Consider the following 24860-nt stretch of genomic DNA (forward strand, 5'->3'; position numbering starts at 1 on the left):
AAATGATCAACACAAGACCGACCTAGATGACTCCCATAATGGAATACCTCACAACAGGAAGGCTACCTGACGATAGAAAGGACGCAAGAAAAATACTTTATCAAGCTCCGTGGTATGTAATAGTGGATGGGACCTTGTACCGACGTGATCATTCAATACCTCTCCTATGATGTTTTCTGCTTGAGGAAGCTAAAACCATTTTACAAGAAGTGCACGAAGACTTTTGTGGAGATCATGCTGGGGGGGGGGGGGGGGGGGAACCTAGCATTGAAAATACTGAGGTAGGGATATTTTTGGCCCACTTTAATAAAAGACTCAATCTCGTATGTTTAGAAGTGCGACAAATGCCAAGGTTTCACCATAGTTGCCCAGGCTACTCCAGTCGAGCTAACGATGTTCTCATCTCCATGGCCATTCGCAGTACGGGGAATCGACCTAATAGGGTCCCTACCTATGGGAAAGGGAGGAGTTCGTTATGCGGTGGTGGTGATCGACTATTTCACGAAGTGGGTAGAAGCTGAACCCCTGGAAACCATCACTTCAAAAAGAATCCTAGACTTCGTGGTGAAGAGTATTATATGTCAATTTGGGCTTCCTAAAAAGATCGTGTCAGACAATGGGACAAAATTCGACAGTGATCTCTTTATTAATTTCTGTGAAAAATATGGAATTATGAAGAGTTTCTCATCAGTAGCTTACCCGCAGGCCAACGGGCAGGTCGAGGCTCTGAACAAATCCTTAAAGGCAAGCTTGAAGAAGTGGTTAGATGAAGCTAAAGGGTTGTGCCCCGAACAGCTCCCGCAAGTACTGTGGGCCTACCAAACTTATCACAGAACCTCCACGGGCCTTACTCCTTTTTCCTTAACTTTTGGAAGTGAGGTCGTGCTTGCAGTTGAAGCCATGGTAGCCACTCACAGGCAAAGGACATTCAACCAAGAGAAGAATGATGGACTACTTAATACTTCCCTCAATTTTTGGCCCACTCTTACAAAAGACTCAATCTTGTATGTTCAGAAGTGCGAAAAATGCCAGCGTTTTGCCATAGTTGCCCGAGTTGTTCCAGTTGAGCTAACGATGATCTCATCCCCTTGGTCATTTGCAGTATGGGGAATCGACCTAATAGGGTCCCTGCCTACGGGAAATGGAGGAGTTTGTTCGCAGTGGTGGCAATCGACTATTTCATGAAGTGGGTAGAAGCCGAACCTTTAGCAACCATCACTTCAAAAAGATTCCTATACTTCGTGGTGAAGAGTATTATATGTCAATTTGGGCTTCCTAAAAAGATCGTGTCAGACAATGGGACACAATTCGATAGCAATCTATTTATTGATTTCTGTGAAAAATATGGCATTATGAAGAGTTTCTCCACAGTAGCATATCCGTAGGCCAACGGGCAGGTCAAGGCTGTGAACAAAACCTTAAAGGCAAGCCTAAAGAAGAGGTTAGACAAAGACAAAGGACTATGGCCCAAACATTTCCCGCATGTATTGTGGGCCTACCGAACTTCTCACAGAACCTCCACGGGGCATACTCCTTTTTCCTTAACTTTCGGAAGCGAGGTCATGCTTCCAGTCGAAGCCATGGTAGCCACTCACAGTCAAATGACATTCAACCAAGAGCAAAATGATGGATTACTTAACGCATCTCTCGATCTGATTGAAGAAAAACGAGAAGAGTCGCAGTTACAACTCACCCATTATCAACAAAAAATCACTCGCTATTTTAATTCTAAAGTTTAGACACGTAGATTTGGATTGGGCGATCTAGTTCTCTGAAGGGTATTTCTAGCAAATAAGGATCCCAAGGATGGTGTTTTAGGCCCGAAATGGGAGGGACCATATCAAGTCATTGAGGTTTTGCGTGAAGGAACTTTCAAGATAGCTCGGCTGAATGGGGAAATAGTCCCACGGACCTGGAACGCCCTACATCTGAAAAAATATTATCAGTAGTACCACCATCAATGTAAGGCTTATTTATAAAAGCCATTTGATTAAATAGTAGATGGATTATTAAATACTTTCCTTTTTAGATTGTATTAGTTCGTGTTCTAGATTGGGTTCCCGGACTAATGTTTGTAAAAGCAACCAAGAAAGTTTCTACATTCGGGTTTCTTGGAGGGCACATAACCCGAGGTTGAAAAAATTAAGCTTGCTTGATAAGATTTGGAAAATTAGAAGCTTTGGAAAAATTGAATATTCAACGGCTTTTTAAAGCTCGAATGTTCAATAAACTTAGCGCGAACTAAGTTTAAAATAATTTAAAATCCTGGACGTAACCAGGTCTGAAATTTAGAAGCTTGGAAATATTGATTATTCAATGGGGGGTTTTCTTTGTGATCCTGAGCCTCTTTACGATAGGGCCCAAGACGACTTTCTTAGTCTGGAAAGTAGTTTGGAGATCAGGGGCTCCTAGTTGTTCCATCTCCTCGCCTGAAAAGAACAAAAAGAGTTAGTTCACAAAAATAATGTTTCAAAAAGCATTTTTAAAGAAAAAACTTTTCAAACCAAGGAATGAGATACTTACAAGAAGTGTGTTCTTCGACGGTAAGATGTAGACTCAACAATGGGAAGCTCGTGGAAAGCTTCTAAGTGACTGGTTTTTTGAGATTTTTGTGAGAAAAGAGAGGCTTGGAAGTGCAGAAAAGGAAAAGTTTTAAATGAAAGGTGGTGAAGTTTGAAATTTGGCCATCTTATTTATACGTAAAGTGTGTATATTAGTCTGAGCCACCCAATTGGGTTAGTTCAAGATCCAAGGGCCAATGTTAAATAGACCAAACGATTGCAAAAAGGTGACATGACAATTATTCTAGTCCTCGAAACCCGAACATATGCCAATCACGGTACACCACGTGTCCAGTACTCAAGTAGTGGGTAGGCGTGGTTTTATGTAACGGAAGTCTAAAAGCCCCTACTATGTAGGTTAAAAAGTGATGACGTCATACATGAGCAGGAGCTTGGGGGCAAATGTTGTACCCTAATTTTAGCCCGAGTCCATTCACTCATCTCGGGTACAACTGGAAAACAAATATACAAAGACATAGCCAAGGGAATGATATCTGTTTATTATCCACGTGGACAACACGAGCTAGGGGTACGAAGGCTATGAACCATGAGCTTAGAAGAGATATCTAGCTCGTGGTAATTCTAGTACATTGCTTACTAAAGGATCCTCGGAGACTCGGAATACCCTTATACGTTTATTTATGACCAAGTTGTCATATTTAATATCCCAGATATTAGGAGTACATTTACTTTGAGATCAAATCATATCCCAATATAAATGGGAATTATTTGTATTAAATGTAATAATTATGTAAATGTGTGATTCACTTACACAGTTACCCAAATTTTTCCATGGGATTCCCATATAAATACTGGGAATATTGGACAGGAAAGAGGATGATTCGGTAATACCGAAACTCTACCAAAATAGAGAGAGAGAAACAACAATAATATAGACTCGTGGACTAGGTGGATTTTAACCACTGAACCACATAAAAATTATGTATTCTTGAGTAAATTCATTTATTTTTCATTATGGTTTATTAAGCACTAATCTACCTTAATATTTCTTAATACACTGTTGGTGAAAAACCGCGTCAACAGTATATAATATGATATGTTTTTAAAATTAGAAGTTAGTATAATTTAGTTAAGAACATATTTTAAGGTGAGATTTATTATATATATTTTCCAACTATAATTAATGGTGTAGAATTATAGTTGAGTGGAATGAATCAATTTTATTAATATATATATATATAAGTATGTTTGCATGAATGAAAATTGTGCCTTCCATATTTTCTTTCTGATTCTAATTCCTCAATTTTGTTTATTTAGTGTTTAAAAATTATTCTTTTTTCAAAGTTACATTATTTCAAAGTTTCTTATTTCTAATTTACTTATCTTTCTTCTTGCTTGTATTTTACCTCTTTGTGGATACGACATAGCCCGATTACTACTGCGGGTTTATTCGACGATATTAATTTTTGGCGCCGTTGCCGGGGAGGTAATTCTACAATTAAAGGTTCGCATAGTAAATTAATTTTTTTTATTTAAAAAAAGTAGTAAAATTGTTTTAATTTCTCTTTTGATGTTTTTTCCTTAGTAATTTTTATTTTTAGTTTTTTTATTTATTTATTTTTTTTGTTTTTGCTTTATTTTATTTATTTATTTTACTTGTAGGTTTCTAGATTTAGGTTTTTTTCGAAAAAAAGCATAAAATTTTGAACCATAAACTTTTAAAGCATAAAAAAACTAAGTCTTGAGAACATTTGTGTAATTTTGGAAATTAGTAAAACCAAACTTGTTCTGTCTTAGAAAAATTGGTTCTTAAATAAGGTCTGTGTTAGCGTTACCCTCCAACATTTTCTAAGAACCTCGCGGAGTTCTAGAAAAGCTCTTGGGCCTAAAGTGGTACCTTGGCAGCCTTCCCAATTGGCCTGGGAACATTTTTGGTGTATACTTATTACACTATTACACACTTGTGCTTAGAATACTTACAAAAAAATAACAAAAATTTATGTCACGAAATAGAGACACACTAGGGAGATTCGTGAAATAACAAGTAGGAGCTTTAGAAAACTCTCTTAGTTCGTCGTTTTCTTCCATTCGTTCAAATTCATCCAATTCACGGAGACTTCCTGAACCACCAAAGATGGCTCATCAAGATGAAGTCCAACCAAGAACGCTACAGTATTATTTACAACCTACGCGTACAGCCACACCTTCATGCATAATGTATCCCAACAATATGCCAAATTTTGATTTCAAACCCGACATGATTAACCTCTTACCAACCTTCCATGGGTTGAAAAATGAGAGTCCATACATGCATATACAGGATTCGAAGAGGTGGTGGCAACATTCAACAACTGAGTTGATGTCACCAACATTATGAGATTGAAATTTTCTCCTTTCTCTCTCAAAGATAAAGCAAAAATCTGGTTGTATTCCTTAAGGCCTAGATCTAACGGAACATGGGACTAAATGACAAAAGCATTCTTTGCCAAATATTTTCTGCCCATAAGACTAGCAGCCTTAAGAGGAAAATCTCTACCTTCATCCAGAAAGAGCATGAGACTTTCCATTAGGTCTGGGAGTGGTTCAGAGATTTGATAAATCAGTGCCCACATCATGGATACGAAAGCTAGCGTTTGAAAAGCCATTTCTATGAGGGTCTCACAACCGGACAAAGACTATTCATACAAATGATGTGCAATGGCGAATTCCTTCAAAAAGATCCCGATGAAGCTTTCGAGTACCTCGACGATCTCGCTAAAAAGTCCTTCACATGGAATGGACCGAGTCCCATGGACAAGCCACGATCAACTGGAATCTACCAATTAAGGGAAGATGAAAACGTCAAAACCCAAATTGAATCATTGAGGCAATAATTCGAGGCTTTCAAAACTCAATAAGGTAGAGGAATCCACATGGTCGCTAAGGTAGAGACACGAGATCCATGCCTCATCTGTGGAGGGACGGAACATCAACCGCAAAAGTGCCCAACTCTTGGTGAGTTAAGAGGATGAAATGAGGAATAATGCAATGCTTTAGGGGATTACAAGAAGCCTTATAACCCTTTCTCAAATACTTACAATCCTGGTTGGCGCAACCATCCAAATTTCAGCTGGAAGGATTCAAACCAAGCATCTGGGAGCCAATGGAGGCCTGAGTAGCAACAACCGCCAAAAGCATACATTGCTCCTCAAAATAACATGTAGTCAAGTAATTCTCTTGAGAAAACCTTGCAAATTCTTGTGCAAACACAAATAGCCTCAACTCAAGAGCTCAAATCTTTTTTCACACAAATGGTAGAGAAAATGAAAGACATAAAAATCCGAATGACAAAGCTAAACACTACTTTGGCAATTCAAGAGCATGGTAGACTTCTTGGTCAACCTCTAATACATCGAAAAGGGCAACACATGACAAAAACCTCCTCCTCTACAGATACAAATTTCAAAGAGGATAATTCCATCACTACTCGAAGTGGTCAAAGTACGGTTTCACCATTAACTTAGACAACGAGTATGTCAATGCCCGCTCCAGATGATGATATGCCAATAAGCATTCCAATAAAGGTGCCCTTTCCTCAAGCTTTGTATTCCACTGGAAAGGTACTGGAAAATCATGGTGAAATTCTAGACCTTTTAACACAAGTGAATATCAACTTTCCATTGTTGCATGTGATCAAACAAGTGTCGGCTTATGCCAAGGTTATCAAGGATTTGTGCACTGTTAAAAGAAAGCACCATGTCAAGAAAACTGCATTCTTGGCAGAACAAGCTAGCGCGGTAATTGACTGCAAGACACTGCCTAAGTACAAATATCCTGGTTGTCCCACCATCTCATGCCAAATTGGGGAATAGGAATTTGGTCAAGTCATTCTAGACTTGGGAGCAAGTGTAAATCTAATGCCATATTCAATATACTTTCTATTAGGTCTAGGAGAACTCAAGCCCACATATGTGGTGCTACAACTAGCCGATCGATTAGTCAAGAAACCTTGGGGAATAGTAGAAGATGTTCTTATTCAAATTGAAAATTCTATTACCTTGTTGATTTTCTCATATTGGACACTTAATCTGAAGTGAGTATAGAGTCCAAAATTCCCATCATTCCTGGTAGACCATTCCTCACAACAGCAAATGCACTCATTAACTGTAGGAATGGTCTCATGAAAATATCTTTCAGGAACATGACTCTAAAAGTGAATGTTTTCCACATTGGCAAACAACCACCTGATATCAATGAGTGTTTCCAATCATATCTTATCGATACACTTATTTCAAAAGAGTTCGAATCGAAATACACTTCTAATTATTTTAATCACCTCTTCCAAATTTCAGAAAGTTATGAGCCCGATGAGCCTAAAATTAACCCTGAAATCTTCAAACACTCACAGGCTAGAAGAAACATGTTTTGGAATCCAATCTTTGAGGAACTCCCTCAAGATCGAGAAACACCTAAACCCTCCATTGAAGAAGCTCATCAACCAAAGTTGGCTCAACTTCCCGAGGGTCTTAAGCATGTGTTTCTTGGGAGTTGACAACACTTTTTCCTTTCATAATATCTTCCAAGATCAATGCCACATAAGAGCACCAACTCATCAATGTGTTGCAAGAATAAAGAGATGCATTAGGATGGGTGATAGATGACATCAAAGGTATTATTCCTTTCATTTGCTCCCATCACATTCAATTGTAATATGGGGCTATACCACGTCATGACCCTCAAAGAAGATTAAACCCAACGATGAAGGAAGTAGTTAAGATTGAAGTCTTAAAACTTCATGATTTTGGAATAATCTATCATGTTGCTGACAGTAAATGGGTTAACCCAACTCAGGTTGTTCCCAAGAAATCAGGAGTAGCAGTGGTACAAAATGAAAAAGGGGAACTTGTGCCTACCAAGGTCACAACTGGGTGGCACATGTGCATTGATAAGAGAAAATTAAATGCAGCCACCCACAAAGACCATTTTCCACTTCCATTCATCGATCAAATATTGGAATGTTTGACGAGTCATCCTTTCTATAGTTTTCTCGATGTTTATTCAGGGTATTACCAAATCAAGATTTCCTTAGAAGATCAGGATAAGACCACATTAACTTGTCCTTTTGGTACTTTTTCCTTCCGGTGTATGCCATTTCGCCTGTGCAATGCTCCAGCCACTTTCCAGCGATGCATGATGGGCATATTTAGTGATATGATCGAGAAATGTATGGAAGTATTCATGGAGGATTTGATAGTCTTTGGATCAAGTCTTCTCAATTTAGAGTCTGTGCTTAAACGTTGCAAAGAGAAAGGCTTGGTACTCAATCGGGAAAATTGTTATTTCATGGTGCCATCAGGCATAGTCTTAGGGCATGTCGTGTCGGAACGAGGAATTAAGGTTGATCAATTGAAGATTGAACTCATATCAAAGCTTCCCACCCCCACAACTATTAAAGACATTTAATCTTTTCTTGGGCATGCAGGATTCTATAGGAGGTTCATACAAAATTTCTCACTCTTTGTGAAACCTCCTAGCAAAAGATGTCATGTTCAATTGGACACTTGAGTGTGAGGAATCTTTCCTAACGTTCGTTGCAAAACTCACTTCCGCCCCTATCATTTAGCCACCAGATTGGAACTTACCATTTGAAGTCATGTGCGATGCTAGCAATTATGATATAGGGCCATCTTAGGTCAAAGAATGGACGGGAAGCCCTTCGTTGTCTATTATGAAAGTAGAACTCTTAAGAGTGCTCAGATGAACTATTCTACTACTAAAAAAGAGTTACTTGCTATAGTATTCGCACTTGACAAGTTTCATTCCTACCTGATTGGTTCACCTATCATAGTCTTTACTGACCATTTTTCCTTAAAATACCTCCTTTCCAAAAAGGATGCTAAGGCACGCTTAATTAGGTGGATCCTTCTGTTACAAGAATTTGAACTGACCATAAAGGACAAGAAAGGAGTTGAAAACATAGTAGCATACCACTTATCTCGTCTTGAATTTTCAGATTCCGCTGATGGCCCATCCATTCGAGATGAATTCTCTGATGAACTTCTCTTTATAGTCACTAAGTTGCCATGGTATGCTCATATCGTTAATTACTTAGTGATTGGCGAACTTCCAACTACATGGAGTGCACAAGATAAACGTAAATTTTTGGTCGAGGTTCGTAACTTCTATTAGGACGATCCATATCTTTTAAGTATTGTCTCGACCAAATTATGAGACGTTGTATTCCAGATGATGAAATGTTTAGTGTCTTGAACTTTTGTCATAATGAAGCTTGTGGTGGTCATTTTTCTATGAAAAAGAATGCTGCAAAAATCTTAGTCTTTATTGGCCCACTTTGTTCAACGACACTAATAATTTATGTTGATCATGTGAAAGGTGTCAGAAATTAGGTGCTCTGTCTCAGCGACATATGATGCCATTAAGCCCAATTCTTGTTATAGAAATATTTTATTGTTGGGGGATAGACTTTATGGGACCATTTCAACCTTCTTTTGGCCACCTTTACAATCTCCTTGCCATAGACTATGTCTCAAAATGGGTGGAATCTGTGCCTTGTCGAAATAATGATAACGCAACTGTTGTGAAATTCTCAAAGGAAAATGTGTTATCTAGGTTTGGCACACCATAAGCTATCATAAGTTATCAAGGCAACCACTTTTGCAACTATTCTTTCGAGACCTTAATGCAAAAGTATGGTGTAATTCATAAGGTTGCATTGCCTTATCACCCACAGACAAATGGTCAAGCTGAGTTAGCCAACCAATAAATTAAGCAAATCATAGAAAAGACGGTTAATCCTGACCGCAAAGATTGGTCCTCACGACTTATCGATGCTCTTTGGGCATACCGCACTGCTTACAAAACTCAGCTTGGTATGTCTCCTTACAGGCTAGTCTATGGAAAAGCCTGCCACCTTCCTGTTGAACTAACATAAAGCTTATTGGGCAGTTAAAAGCCTGAATTTTCATCTCAAGGCAGCAGGACTCAATCGTAAGCTTCGGTTGTCATAGATTGAGGAGTTAAGGAATGATGCTTATGACAACTCTAGGATCTATAAGGCTAAAATGAAAGCAGCCCATGGCAAGCAGATCCTAAGAAAATAATTTGAGCCAAACCAACGAGTGCATCTCTATGACTCTCGTTTGCATCTTGACCTTGGAAAGCTGAGATCAAGGTGGACTGGCCCATATGTTGTGAAAACCGTCTTTCCCAACGATGTTGTTGATGTCACAGACCCAACTGATGGGAGAGAATTCAAAGTAAATGGCCAACGACTGAAACACTACATAGAGAGGGTGACCCAGCCTGAAGAAGTCACTCTCATGGAACCAGTTTACCAAGTCTAAGTAGTGTTCCAAATTGTTTGTACATAGGTTTGTTTTCTGTTTATTTCCCTTTTGTCATTTTATTCTATTTGTTATCATTTTGTGTTTTCAGTTTTTCATGTTTTAGAGAATCAATATTCGCCCTATCACTCGACGCTCGCTATCCAGGTGTTCTCTTTCCCTTACATTTGTTATAATTTGAGACATTGAGGACACTGTTAGATTTTGGTTGGGGTTTGTGAGCATATTTATGCATATTCATGTGTATTGATATTTTTTTCATATTTATAATTTCATGGTCAAATTTAAAAAAATAATTACTTATTTATTCTTGTAAAATGTTACTTTTAAGTAAAAAATTTTTTATCTTTATTCCTAAGAGTTTCTCTAGAGTTACCTAATGCACATGCCAAATGTTGTGGTAAGATGGTTGTTAGCACATATTTGCTTAAAAATTGGCCATGTTCAAGAATTCATTCTTTTCTATGAGAGGTGAGACTTGAGAAAACAACTTTTGAATTTTCATTGATTCTTAGAAATGGTTATAATTATTTGGACAAGGTATATGGTATGAATGAATGAATGATGTTTTAGGGATAATATTTTCTATAGACAAATCTTATTAGAGAGCCTTTTTATTATGTTCTTCTTTTTAAAAACGACGCAAAAAAAAAAGATACAAGAGCAATAGTTCTATCATTTTCAATTATGTTGTCTCTTGTATCCAAGAAAAAAAATGTGTGTTTATTAATTTCATGATTTACAACTCTTAGAATAAATGTAAATATTGTCTATTTAACTTAGAATTCCCGGAAAACTAGTTTTGTGGTACTCTTTATGGTGGTTGTCCAAATAGTTTATTTCCTATCTTCGTTTCAATGTTTATTTAAAAGTTTGTCCTAAATATATTTCCATTTGATGAGTGCTTACTTCTTTATTTCCAACTCCATGAGCGAAACTCTTAACTTTAAATATTTTCAATTACATGAAAGGTTAATGAAGTCGAGACTTTTACTTGGCATAATTTCGAAGGTTTTATGTGCTATGGTTTGTGGTAAGAAGGTAAAAGTTTGGTGCACACACTCACAACTCTAGATTTATTCAAAGTAATTTTGATAACTCTTGTTTACATTTTACTAACATTTTGTGTTAATACTTGTAAAATCCTTTTTTGGCTAAACTTTAATTTAGACAAAATATGTTAAAATGTTTAATGAAAATTAGTAGCATTTCTCCATATTAATTTTCTGATTAATTAGCAATATTTTCAGCTAATTTTGTAATGTGAAAATATCTTTAAGTGTGAATATATTTGTTGCCTTATTTATCACAAATAATCAATTTTTGGTAAAAATATATTGTGCAAATATCTTGAGATTATGTGGGATTATGTCTATTCTGGAATAAAGAAGGTGTCGAAAATGAACATGGTCAAAAGAAATGACCATGTTCGTTCTGCCAGATAAAACTGATTATGTTGCTGACTCATCAGTTTCCTTTTCTGTCGACACAGAATTCATCTGGCTGGCTGATTTCCTAAATCAAAGGAATTCGCAAATTGATTTCAAGATACCAGAAATTGATGGCCTTGGACGATTTCCCTGCCTATAAATATCTTGCCAAGGCCTTTGGAATTTTCATCTCTTCCATTTTGAATATTTTTAAACACTATGTTATTTTGAAGAGTGTCTTTATTTGTAGAGATTAAGTTTGTTCACCTTAATCTTTGTGAGAGTGCTGAGTGTACTTGTGGATATCTATCTAGTCCATTGTAAACAGATAGTGTCTATAGTGAACGTGTTCATAAGGATCTTCGGGAGATGATTCTAACCAAGTCTTACTTCGGGAGGAAGTGTGCACTCGCTATTCTTTGAAGGGAGTTCAAGAGAATCAGCGTTTCATCAAATCAGATTCGTAGAGAAGAGTACAACAAGATTGCGACAATAGTTTAAGAGGGAGTCTTGCATTGTTTAAGTCAATGCTTTTTTACACATTGTTTCTTTACTAATTGGTTTATTCTCTGGGTGTGGCCCCAAGGAGTAGGTTATCCGAAAGGGTTTCTGAACCTTGTAAAAATTCGGTGTGTTCTTTATTTTTTGCATTGTCTATTTATTGTGTTCAGTTTCTGTTGTGATAAGTTCGGATTCTGTCCCGACAGAACTGCTTTCTGTGTAAACAGTTAATTACCATTCCGCATTCTAATTAATTCACATGGTTTAATTAATTTGGTAATTACTAAAAACGGAATTTCAATACTTAAGTTCTTTTATAATTTTGACGTGAAATATATCATGTTGAAATTTATTATTTCCCTTGAATTGATAGAGACTAGCAATAAGCTTGTTGGGGGTTGTGATTAGTGCTCAAAAATATTATTTAATTAGTTATAAAGTTTAAAATTAATTAAGTTTTAATTAATATTTTTCATGGATTTATTGTAATATATTTTTTATTTGAAAATATTAATTTTAATTTAATTTGGGTTTGATTTTCAAAAAATAAAATTTATTTTGATACAAAGAAAAAGAAAGAATAACAAAAGAAAATATAATTGAAGAACAAATGAAAAAAATGACATTTTTGACAAAAATAGACCCAAAAACCAAGTCCAAACACCTAGGCCCAAGCCTTCAGCAAGTGCCCACGCTGCCATAAGGCAGCCTGCCATTCGCCCAGCCAAGCCGCCTAGAGCCGAGTCGTTCCTCTAGCAGCCGCCACGCATCCCCGAGCCTGCCATGACCTGACGCCTGACGCCTGCCACGTTGCTGCCACCCGCCTGACAGACTAGCCTGCCTCCTGTCCCACTCGCCTAGCTTCTGTCTCCCACGCCCCCAACGTGTCTCCCCATTGTTGCAGCTTGTCTCCCACTTTGCTCCAATTTTGCAGCCATTTTCCCCATTATTTTGTTCATGATTTTACACATTTTGGGTCATATTTCCACTATAAATAGAGAGCCAAATGTCGGGAAAAATCATCAGACTGTGGAATTAAGTGTGGAGAGTATAGTTAGAGAGAATAATATTTATTTCTTATTTTTCTTTAATTTCTTTTACACTTTTTGAGTGAAAATAATGTCTATTTTAGGCTAAATTCTCTTGTGGAAATGCTAGAGTGAAGTTCATGTTTCACATTATATTTTTAATATATTGATTCTTTTTTTTGTCATTTATTTCTATATATTTGTTACAATTAAATTTATTTTCTTCTAATTTTCATTTTAAATTTATTGGTGTCTTTTACATAAGTCTAGTAATGCTCTTCTTATGTAATTTAGGCTCTTGATTTAATTTAGGATATTTTTTTATATTATATGCTTTTTACCGCATTCTGCCATTGGTATTTTGTCGCGCTAAGGTATATAATATGATAGGTTTTTAAAATTAGAAATTAGTATAATTTAATTAAGAACATATTTTAAGGTGAGCTTTATTATATATATTTTCCAACTATAATTAATGGGGCAGAATTATAGTTGAGTAGAATGAATCAATTTTATTAAAATATATATATGTTTGCCTGAATGAAACTTGGGCCTTCCATATTTTCTTTCTGATTCTAATTCCTCAATTTTGTTAATTTAGTGTTTAAAAATTATTCTTTTTCAAAGTTACACTATTTCAAAGTTTCTTATTTTTAATTTTCTAATCTTTCTTTTTTACTTGTATTTTACCTCTCTGTGGATACGATATAGCCCGATTACTATTGCGAGTTTATTGGGCAATATCAATTTTTGGTGCCATTGCTGGGAAAGTAATTCTACAATTAAAGGTTTGCATAGTAAATTAATTTTTTTTATTTTAAAAAAAGTAGTAAAACTGTTTTAATTTCTCTTTTAATGTTTTTTCCTTAGTAATTTTTATTTTTAGTTTTTTTTATTTATTCATTTATTCTTTTTGTTTTTGCTATTGTTTTATTTTATTTATTTATTTTAATTTTAGGTTTAGAATTTTATTTTCTAGATTTAGGTTTTTTCTGAAAAAAAAAGCATAAAATTTTGAATCATAAAATTTTAAAGCATAAAAAAACTAAGTATTGAGAATATTTGTGTAATTTTGGAAATCAGTAAAAACCAAACTTGTTCTATCTTAGAAATATTGGTTCTTAAATAAGATCTGTGTTAGCGTTACCCTCCAACATTTTCTAAGAACCTCGGGGAGTTCTAGAAAAACTTTTGGGCCTAAAGTTGTACCTTGGCAGCCTTCCCAATTGGCCTGGGAATATTTTTGGTGTATACTTATTACACTATTACACACTTGTGCTTATAATACTTACAAAAAATAACAAAAATGTATGCCAAGAAATAGAGACGCACTAGGGAGATTTGTGAGATAACAAGTAGAAGTTTTAGAAAACTCTCCTAGTTCGTCATTTTCTTCCATTCGTTCAAATTCACCCGATTCACCGAGACTTATCCTGATGCTACTGGGAATGACAGAGGCCACTTCTTATACTTCCTATTTAGGTCTTCCTAGCTTGATTGGGCGGAATAAGAACACTATTTTGGATTTTCTTAAGGAATGAGTTCGGAAAAGAGTGCAAAATTGGGATGGGAAACTTTTCTCGTGTTCTGGTATGGAAGTTCTCCTTAAGTATATTGCTAAATCTCTCCCTACCTATGTGATGAGTGTATTTTTACTTCCGCTAGGCCTTTGCTCATATTTGGAAAGATTAATGTGTCGTTTTTGGTGGAAGTCCTCTACTAGTCGTGGTCGGGGTATTTCTTGGATGAGGTGGGAGACTTTATGCAACCACAAGGATGGCGGTGGCATGGGTTTTCATCAACTTAGAGAGTTCAATTTAGCCATGATTGACAATCAAGGTTGGAGGCTTCTTCACCGTGAAGGCTCTTTGGTGGCTAGAATTTATAAAGCCTATTACTATCCCAATGGCACGTTTGTGGATGCTTCTTTGGGAACCAACCCGAGTTTTTTTTGGAGCAACATTTGGGAGGTGTGCAACTTGTTTCAAGATGGCGTTAGATGGAGTGTGGGGTCGGGAGAGAGCATACCTATTCTTAGTCAACCTTGGCTTCCGGATGTTCATAATTCGTATGTTTCTTCTAGGCATCTTGGTTTGATTGACAACATGATGAGCACCTTGCTGAAATGTTGATCCCGTGAGTGGGATGAGGAAATTTCATTTGATTTGTTTAATGAGAGAGATGGAAATTTAATTTTCTGCCTCCCTCTTAGTAGGTCTTCTCATAAGGAACAATGGTATTGGATACATGGTCCTTATGGGATTTACTCAGTTTGTAGTGCCTATCATTTACTACAAATCATTCATGGGCGTTGGGTCTCATAAAACAATTATGGGTTTTCGAGAACTTTGTCGAATATAAAGATCCCTCCATATGTAAGGAACTTCATGTGGCGAGCAATTTTAGGTTTTCTTCCTAACAACTTGAATTTGAAATTGCGTTTCATGGAGCTTTGTCTTGTTTGCCCTGTGTATTTGAAGGATACTAAATTAGTGATGCATGCTCTTCTTTTATGTCCCTTTGCCCGTTCTTGCTGGAATAAGTTTGGTCTGAACATTGGTCACTCAGATTGGGCTAATTTAGGGAGTTGGGTTGAGTAGATTTTCTTGGGAGGAGCTAGTGTTGACGGTGAGAACTCGTCAACGAAGTTAAGTTGGAAAAATTATCAAATTAAGATCACTAATCGGAAAGCGGTCAAAACTTGAACAATAACTCAAGAACTATGATAGAACAATAATGGATAATTCAGTCTTTCATTCACACTCAAACCTCTGCTACAGTAAAATTTCCAACCCCTTTTCAGGTAGTCTTAGAGTTCATTTTATAGTAGGCTCTAATGGCCTTAGATACATGGTGGTCCAGGAGACCAAGTGGTACGTATGTACTGTGTCAGGGGAGTGGCTTCAGAGGTTGTGGTCGTACATCCCATACAGGACAGATGTCAGGAGGATGTCTCCACTACTTGTCTGTACCCGTGTCTGATGGGTAGTGGCAGGTGTAGTGGCGCAGGAGGTAGTGGTGTCGATTCCGTCCTCTTTCCTAATGCTCCAACTACTCGTCTATCAAGAGTGTCAGGATCATGCGTACGGTCTTAACGGTCGTACCCCATACAAGATTGTACCAACATGATCCTTTTGAATTATTCTTAGGCCTTTCCCTCTAAATGTCGAAGTCATGGTTGACCCTTAGAGGAGACGTCCACTTGAAGTGTTAGGGGCGAAGAATAGGCGTGTGCGTGATGCCATCTCGCGAGGCCACTTGGTGCTGGACCTCATGCGCGCGGCCGAGGCATGGTTGGGGCACCATTTCGCGAGGTGCCTTACCAGCGAGGCCACCATCAGCGAGGCCACCACCAGCGAGGCCACCCTCAGCGAGGCCACCACCAGAGAGGCCACCACCAGCGAGGCCACCACCAGCGAGGCCACCCCCAGCGAGGCCACCCCCAGCGAGGCCACCACCAGCGAGGCCACCCTCAGCGAGGGCACCACCAGCGAGGCCACCACCTTCAGCGAGGCGCTCCATCAGCTTGGCCACCATGTGCAGCGAGGCCACCACGCCCAGCGAGACGCTCCACCAGCGAGGCCATCAGGTGCAACTAAGGCGTGGCTTCGCTAGGTACGTGGTTGGTGCGAGACAATGGGAGCCTGAGGGCATCGCGGCCCCATCACGTAATTAAGTGCTTATGGGGCCTTAGTGCGTGCCTTTGATCCTTCGAGGGCGTGGAATTTTGAGCCTCAACACTTGCCCCCCAGTCTATTAAAGTACCTTTAGATGCTCTTGTAGACTATTCACCATGATTCCTATAAATAGGCCCTCATGCATGGCCTAATATTTACACTTCATCTCCTTAGCTTAGTGGTATTTAGACCCTTGCTCCTTTCAAGAGGTAAAGGGTTCAATCCCCCACAACCACACTTTTTCCATAGTTTCATCATCTCTTTTTTATTTTTTTATATATGAGCTAATTTCTTGGTGTGTCTATTTTATGGCTAACACATCTTTTTGGTTCATTCTTGCAGACGCGCACTTTCGACTCTGTTGTGCTTTTTGCTCCCTGACCTTCTTTGGATCCTGCCCTCGCTTTCTTAATCGCTTGAGGTATATTTTCTTTCCTTCTCCCTTTTATTTATTTATTTTTTATTTTATCGGGTCCAAACTAGCAGTACTCGGGATGGGGTACATTAGTCTGAGCTTGTAGTGAGTTTGACCATATGCACGCCCCTCCTCCTTGTTGATTTTTTTTATATCTATACCCTATAGTAGGCCATTTAGGTCGTTTGCATCTAGAGGTATTAAGCTTATTCCTTTGTGTTTTGTAGCCTTCCCCTCGTTTATACGTGAACCTCTTTTTTGCTGTTGGGACGTGGTTTCATGGCCAGTGACGGCCCGTCCGACATACCCCCAAAGGCTGAGTTTATTTACCTGTCCTCAGACTCAGAGTCCCCTGAGGGAAACCCTCACCAAGACTATGACTCTTTAAGGCAAGCCCGCATTCACCACCTCAAGTGCATGGCCAATCTTAGGCGTAAAATTTGGGTGGTGGAGAGCGAAATTGACTCGGTGTCGAGAGGAGATGGAGGACCTTCACCCCTGGGCCTTAGTGACCATATAGCACGTGTTAGGACGACCCTTTTTGAATTGCGGTGGGAGTTAGAATTTATGGAGGGACACATTCCGCCAGAACCTCCCACTCCCTCCTCGCCTGATGACGGTCATGGGGCTGCTAGCTCCTTTCCCCAGCCCCTAGTCTCAGTTTATCCTAGCTTAGTGTTTCCGCCATCGCTCCCTCGATGGAAAACTCTTGCTAGGAAGAAAAAATGGATGGTTAAGTGTTCTGTCTCTTCCTCACATATTTATTTTGATTTTGCAGATATGCCGAAAGCACGCAGGCAGGTGTCCGCCCAGGAAGAGGACGAGACCCCTCTACTGGCATCCAGCCTAGTGTCCCATGTGTCTCCTAAAAAATTGAAGGGGATTGTGAAGCACTACCGCATTGCACCAGAGTACGCCCTATATGCTCCTAAGGAGGCATGCCGGGCTGACCGCCCTGCGAAGGGTTTTGTGGCTTTGAGTGAGCAGATTCTGAAGGCGGGTGGCACCATTCCTTTACACCCGTTTTTCGTGGCGATTCTTAATTACTTCGACTTGGCCCCTCTTCAACTGTCACCCAACAGTTGGTTGACTTTAAGTTGCCTCTTCATTTGGTTTAAGGAAAACGCCCAACGGGCCCCGATGGCGCAGGAGGTGCATTCCCTGTATAACCTCATGGGAGTGCACAAGTCCAAGGGATTTTACTACCTGCAGAAGGCCAATGAGCTCCCCTTGATAGAGGGCTCATGTCCAACACAGGGCCTTGGAAACAAGACTTTTTCTGGGTAGAGGGCCCTCTTTCGGTTCGTGAAGACTTTCGCGCCGGCCCTAGTAAGTATCCTGGTTTTTCTCTTTTTCTTAATAGAACTTACTGTTTCGTACTCTTGCTTGTACTGACATTGGCGTGGATTATGCAGGGCAATTTGCTGATCATTCGGTCATTGGGCCGGAGGCGGAGGCCATCAACAAGCTCATTAGTGCGGACTCCGCCCTGAAGAAGGCGGCGGTCCTATTTACTGTGGTGAACCTCAACCGCTACCAGCTGTCCCCAGTCTCTGACCCCAAGTTCCTGTGGTCAGTTACTAGGTCTAAGAAGGCTATGGCTATGCCGGCTGGGCCGTCCTTACACGATGGTGAGGCTGAGGAGGAGATGGAGGATGTTCCCCTCGAATGTGGAGGGTCTCATCAGCGCCCCCTGTCCCCCGGAGGATGCCCTCCTTACGGTTCCCATGACCAGGACATGGCCTGTCAATCTCCTGACCCGCAGGCCGCCGCGGGATGTTACGCTCCTCCTGGCCTTGATGGCAATGATGCCTTCCCTCAGGTCCCTCATGATATTGGCTTGCCGGATGCTGATTATGTCGACCTCGAGGAGCCCTCTTCTAATGCACCAGGGTTCCAATTTTTCCCCATCCCTGCGCCTCCTCCTGCTTCTGCGAGTGGGTCATCTGTTCCTGTCCAACCAGATGTTCCTAGCATGGAGGCGGAGCCTTGGGTGACTAGGATGGCCTCATCCTATGCCCAGCGTTTCATTCAGATTGCCTCAGACCTCCCTATCTCCGACTGGAGAGGTCTAGGGAATGTGACCCAACCAGATCTTGGGGAAACCCTAAGGCGTGCCGCGGCCTGGGTGAGGTCTTGCACCTTGTGTTGATTAATATTATGTATAGGTGTACATGTGTTTTCCTTTTTGTTACTTATTACTGATGCCATTGACTTTCTTGTGCAGATCTACATCGTGTCCCTTCGGCATGCTGACACTTCCGACGTCCTCTCTGCATCTACTGTCGAGAGGGACGGCCTCATGGCCCAGGTCCAGGAGCTCGAAAATGAGCTTAGCGCAAATAAGGTCCAATTGTCAAAGGCCCGGACTAAGTATGCCAATTTGGACTCGAAGAGGGAGAAGCTGAAGGCCAAGATCAAGGAGCTAAAGGGCAAGGCTAGATGCTTGGAGTGCGAGCTCCGGGGGGCCAAGGCCGCTGCGACCGCGTCGCAGGAGAGGGTTACTCAACTGGAGACTGAAGTTGAGGCCCTTAGGGCTGAACTACAGTCGGCTCAGGAGAAGGTCGCTTCCTTGGAGGCGGAGAGGGCTTCCTGGGAGGCGGCGAGGGCTTCCTGGGAGGTGGCGAGGGCTTCTTTGGAGGCGGAGAGGATCATAACCGAGCGCAAGTCTATAGATTGTGCTCTTTACAATGTGTGGAGGCAGGATCCTAACTTCGACTTCTCCTCTTTTGGCGAACAGGCCATTGCCCGAGCAGCTTGGTGGAGTGCTCACTATGGGAGGCCTTGAAGTAGTCTTGCTCTTTTTTTTTTTTTTCTTTTTTTTTTGTAACATCATTATCAGTGCTACTTTTCTATTGGTAACTCTTGTACTATCCCGAGAACTCCTTTTTTTTTAATGTATAAATACATATGTTGCGGTTTATTTCTTGTTCTATTGCATTTGAGGCCCTTTTAAGCCCGTGTGACGGGGTTTAGTTGGTTCCCCTCTTTTATCTATCAGGCTGGAGGTCCTTTGGAGCCCATGTGAAAGGGTTCGCTGGGACCTCTTTTGGTGCCTTTTGGTTGCTTTTATAAGGATATTTTGACCCCTTGGGTCTTAGTTATCCTTTTATGTTTTTCTTTCACGCGCTTATTATTTCTTTGCGAGAAGCGTCCTTCTCGTCGTTATTCATAGTACTATTTTTGCAAGGGTCTCCTTTGGGACCCTTTTTGGCTAGGCGGCTTGGTGGCCGCTCTAGACTTATTATTATTGTCGTCACCATGCGTTTTTTGTAAGTCCCTATGGCCTCCCTTGGTGTTCATAAGGGTAGCGAATCCTTACGATCCCAAGGGGTGCCTTGTAAGGACTTCGTTGAAGGCCCTAGTATAGGGGGTCTTTTTGGTTTTGGGTCACTTCCTCTTGATAGAGGGCCCTTTTTTAGGATACTCTTGGTAGAGGGTCCTCTTTTTTTTTTTTTTAGGGGGCCTCCTTTTTAGGAGGGCTAGGGGTCCTCTTGGTAGATGGTCCCATTTTAGGATCCTTTGTTATAGGGCCCTTTTTAGGTTCCCTTTGCTAGCTGCCTGCTGTCACCTCCTATCCTGCCCCCCAAGTGTCTGGTGAAATTTATTTCGGCAGGCACTTTGGCTGATGCCCACGTAGCGAAGGAAGATAATACATGAGGTTGAACAGTTTTACCCACAACATGCAGTTCCATTCATCACATTCATAATAAACGGTCTCATACAAATAGTTGCAATGGTACATATGAAGTTTTTATATAAAACAAAAATAAAAGACTCACACCTACTTAGGAGGCTATCTAAGTAACCTCTTTGATTTCTTCCTATCATATTAAGGCAGTGTGCAACACTTGTTCTTTTTCCATCGAGCATGGGCGCCTTACTGGTAGTACTTCCTCAGGTGCTCCGCGTTCCATGCTCGGGGTATGAGGGTGTCGTCCATGCGAGCCAGCTTGTAAGTGTTCGGGGGGATGCACTGAGCAACCTGGTAGGGCTCCTCCCAATTCGCCCCCAGCACTCCTGCGCCTGGGTCTCGTGTGTTTGGGAGTACCTTCCTTAGCACCAGGTCGCCAACTCTGAAAGTTCTCTCTCGTACCCTCGAATTGTAGTACCTTGCGGCGCGCTGCTGGTATATCGCCGCCCTTATTTGGGATTTTTCTCTCTTCTCTTCCAGCATGTCTAAGTTTTCGGCCAGGGCTACGCGGTTGGCTTCGTCTCCATATGCCTGTACCCTGTGGGACTCGACTCGCATCTCGACTGGGAGCACGACCTCGCACCCATAGGCCAAGGAGAATGGGGATTCCCCAGTAGTCGTGCGTGGGGTGGTTCTGTAAGCCTACAGCACATTTGGTAGCTCATCTACCCAAGCTCCCTTCATCTTTTCCAGCTTTGTCTTTAGGTTCTTCTTAAGGACCCTGTTTATGGCCTCCACTTGCCCATTGGCCTGGGGGTGCACAACCACGGAGAAACTCCTCCTTATGCCTCTTTCCTTACAATATCCATCGAAGGCTCCTCCCTCGAACTGGGTACCATTGTCGGAAATAATCTTGTAGGGTACTCCATATCGACACACAATGAATTTGTTGACGAAAAAGGTGATGTGCTTGGCGGTTATCTTCACAAGAGGTTCCGCTTCTACCAACTTAGTGAAATAATCCACTGCCACCACCGCGTACTTTGCTCCACCCCTGCTTGTAGGAAAAGCGCTGATCAAGTCTATCCCCCAGATAGCGAAGGGCCAGGGGCTGGTCATCCTGGTCAGTTCGCTTGGGGGTTTCCGAGGGTAGTTGGCGTGCCTCTGGCATTTGTCGCATTTCGTGGCAAAGTCATGCACATCTTTCTCCATGGAAGGCCAGTAGTATCCTTGTCTCATGGCCTTCCTAGCAGTGGAGGGTCCGCTCTCGTGGTTGCCGCACTCTCCCTCATGTATCTCCTGTAACACTTTCAATGCCTCCTCTTCTTCTACACACCGCAGGAGGGGCATTGAGAATCCTCTTTTGTAAAGGACCCCATCTACCAGGGTGTATCTTGCGGCCTTGTACACCAACCTCCGGGATTCGTTTTTATCTGCATGCAAGGTTCCTTCTTCCAGGTACCTCTTGATTGGCTCGATCCATGATTCCCTTGGGGCACTAATCATGTGCATGTCCGCGCCTTCGATGCTGGGTTTTGGTAAGTACTCCACGGGTATTGATTCCAAGACATCACTATCCTTGGTAGATGCCAGCTTTGCGAGTGCATCGGCATGGGTGTTCTTTTCTCTGGGGATTTGCTCTATAGTATATGCCACCAACCATCCCAAATAGCCCTTCACCTTCTCCAAGTATGCTGCCATCTTGGGTCCCCTCGCCTGGTACTCTCCTTTTACTTGGCATACTACCAATTGAGAGTCGCTGAAGATTTGAAGGCGCGTCACTCTCAGCTCCTGGGCCAAACGTAGGCCAGCTAAGAGCGCCTCGTACTCTGCTTCATTATTGGAGGCCTCAAACCCAAATCGGATTGCGCAATACATTCTATGTCCTTCGGGCCCAGTCATCATGATGCCCGCTCCTGATCCTCCTTCATTCGACGCCCCATCAACGTGCAAACTCCACTCCTCTGAACCTCCTAGCTCCTCCTCCGTAACAGGCTGCTCTCCTTCTTCATTCCTTCCTTCATTCGGATGATGGGTGAGTTCTACTATAAAATCTGCCAGCACCTGTCCATTGATGGAAGCCCTCGGAGTGTATACAACATCAAACTGACTCAGCTCAATCGACCATTTCATTAGTCTCCCTGAAGTCTCTGGCTTATGTAAGACCTGTCTCAAAGGACTATCTGTTAAGACTTCAATTGTATGTGCATGGAAGTAAGGTTTCAACTTCCTCGAAGCCACCACTAGCGCATAGGCCAGTTTTTCGATCTCTGGATACCGGTTCTCTGCGTCCACCAAACGTTTGTTGATATAGTATACGGGTTGTTGCTGCTTCTTCTCTCCCTTAACCAGGGCTGCGCTGATGGCATGCTCAGACACTGCCAAGTACAGGTACAGCTTCTCACCCTTCTCTGGCTTCGCTAATAGGGGTGGCTTCCCCAGGTGCTCTTTCAGCTTGACAAAAGCTTCCTCACATCTTTCATCCCAAGCAAAATTTTTGCTCCCTTTGAGGATGTCAAAGAATGGGAGGCACTTGTCGGTGAACCTTGAGATAAACCTATTAAGGGCCGCCACCCTTCCTGTTAGGCACTGCACCTCCTTCTTATTCTTTGGCGGGCTCATCTCTATGAGTGCCTTTATCTTGTCAGGATTGGCCTCGATGCCTCTGGAATTGACCATGAAGCCCAAGAATTTTCCTGAGGATACCCCGAAGGTGCATTTGACTGGGTTCAACTTCATCCAGTATTTCTTTAGCGTGTCAAACATATCACCAAGGTCTTTGTTGAGCTTTGCTGCTACTTTGGTCTTCACTAACATGTCATCCACATACACCTCCATATTCCTTCCTATCTGATTGGCGAACATTTTATTCACCAGCCTTTGATAGGTGGCTCCCGCATTTTTGAGCCCGAAGGGCATCACCTTGTAACAATATAGCCCTTTGTCTGTAATGAATGACGTGTGCTCTTCATCTGCCGGGTTCATTGGGATTTGGTTGTATCCTGAGTAGGCGTCCATAAAACTTAGTAACTCATGTCCTGCTGTCGCATCTACTAGCTGGTCTATCCTGGGAAGTGGGAAGCTATCCTTAGGACAAGCTTTATTCAAGTTCGTGAAATCGACGCAAGTTCTCCACTTCCCATTCGGCTTCGGCACGAGTACTGGGTTCGATACCCACACAGGGTAGAAAGACTCGCGGATGAAACCGTTGGCCTTCAACTTGTCAACCTCCTCCTTTAATGTTGCGTATCTTGTTGGGTCTAGCGCCCGCCTCTTTTGCCGGACGGGCCTTGCTTCTGGGGAGATGTTCAGGTGGTGACACATCACACTGGGGTCTATGCCCACCATGTCCTCATGACTCCATGCAAACACGTCTAGATTATCTTTCAAAAATTTCGTCAACTCCTCCTTCACGTCACCTTGCAGGCTTCTCCCTATCTTCAATTTCCTTAAGGGTTCCTCCGTCACCGTAACCTCCTCTACTTCTTCCACTGGTTCTGCTCTTGACTCATCCACGACTCGAGGGTCCAGCTCCTGCGGACCCCCCGTGGGCATACATAGCGCCTCATGTACCACCATGGCCATTGGCTCGCACGGTTTTACAGGCGTGCGGAGTGAGGTGTTGTAACACTCCCTCGCCTCCTTCTGTTCTCCCTTCATACTTGCGACCCCTCCTGGAGTCGGGAACTTGACAACCAAGTGATATATTGAAGTTATGGCTTTCAATTCTCTCAGGGAGGGTCTCCCCAATACCGCGTTGAAAGCTGATGCACAATCTACTACAACAAAGTTAGACATGACTGTAGTCTGCCGGGGTTGCTCCCCCATGGTAAGTGTCAATTCGATCATTCCAAGGGGTTGCACTGAGTCCCCTGTGAACCCGTATAGGGACGACTGGCAGGGCTTCAGGTGACGAATGCCCAGTCTCATCTTTTCCAAAGCAGGGCGATATAGGATGTCCACCGAGCTCCCGTTGTCCACTAGGACTCGATGCACACACATATTTTCCAATTGAACTGTCAACACCAGCGGATCATTGTGGGGAAAGTGTACCCCCCGTGCGTCCTCCTCAGTGAATGTTATCGAGTCGTTTTCCCCCTTGAAACTCTTCGGGAGTCGTTGTTCTAAACTCATGACGCAGGGAGGCGGACTTCGCCGAGCCTCTCTTGCATATCTATCTCGCCCCTTCCTAGAGTCTCCCCCAAATCCTGGACCTCCAAAAATGGTTCGGACCTCCCCCTGTATTTCTGGGGCTCGCTCTTGTGCCTGGGGTGCTGTGGGCTCGCCCTCCGGCCTTTGCCTTTCTCTCC

The 24860-nt window shown here is 41.7% G+C and overlaps 1 non-coding gene across 1 annotated transcript; it reads right to left on the reverse strand.

Annotated features, from left to right (window-relative positions):
• Window positions 1-5035: 5035 nt before the first annotated feature.
• LOC133827783 (small nucleolar RNA R71) lies at window positions 5036-5142 on the reverse strand. The gene has a single exon (XR_009890433.1). It is a non-coding gene; the product is annotated as a small nucleolar RNA R71 (small nucleolar RNA).
• Window positions 5143-24860: the final 19718 nt, after the last annotated feature.

The sequence above is a fragment of the Humulus lupulus genome, chromosome 3 (genome assembly GCF_963169125.1).
Source record: "Humulus lupulus chromosome 3, drHumLupu1.1, whole genome shotgun sequence".
In the NCBI taxonomy this organism is placed as follows: Eukaryota; Viridiplantae; Streptophyta; class Magnoliopsida; order Rosales; family Cannabaceae; genus Humulus; species Humulus lupulus.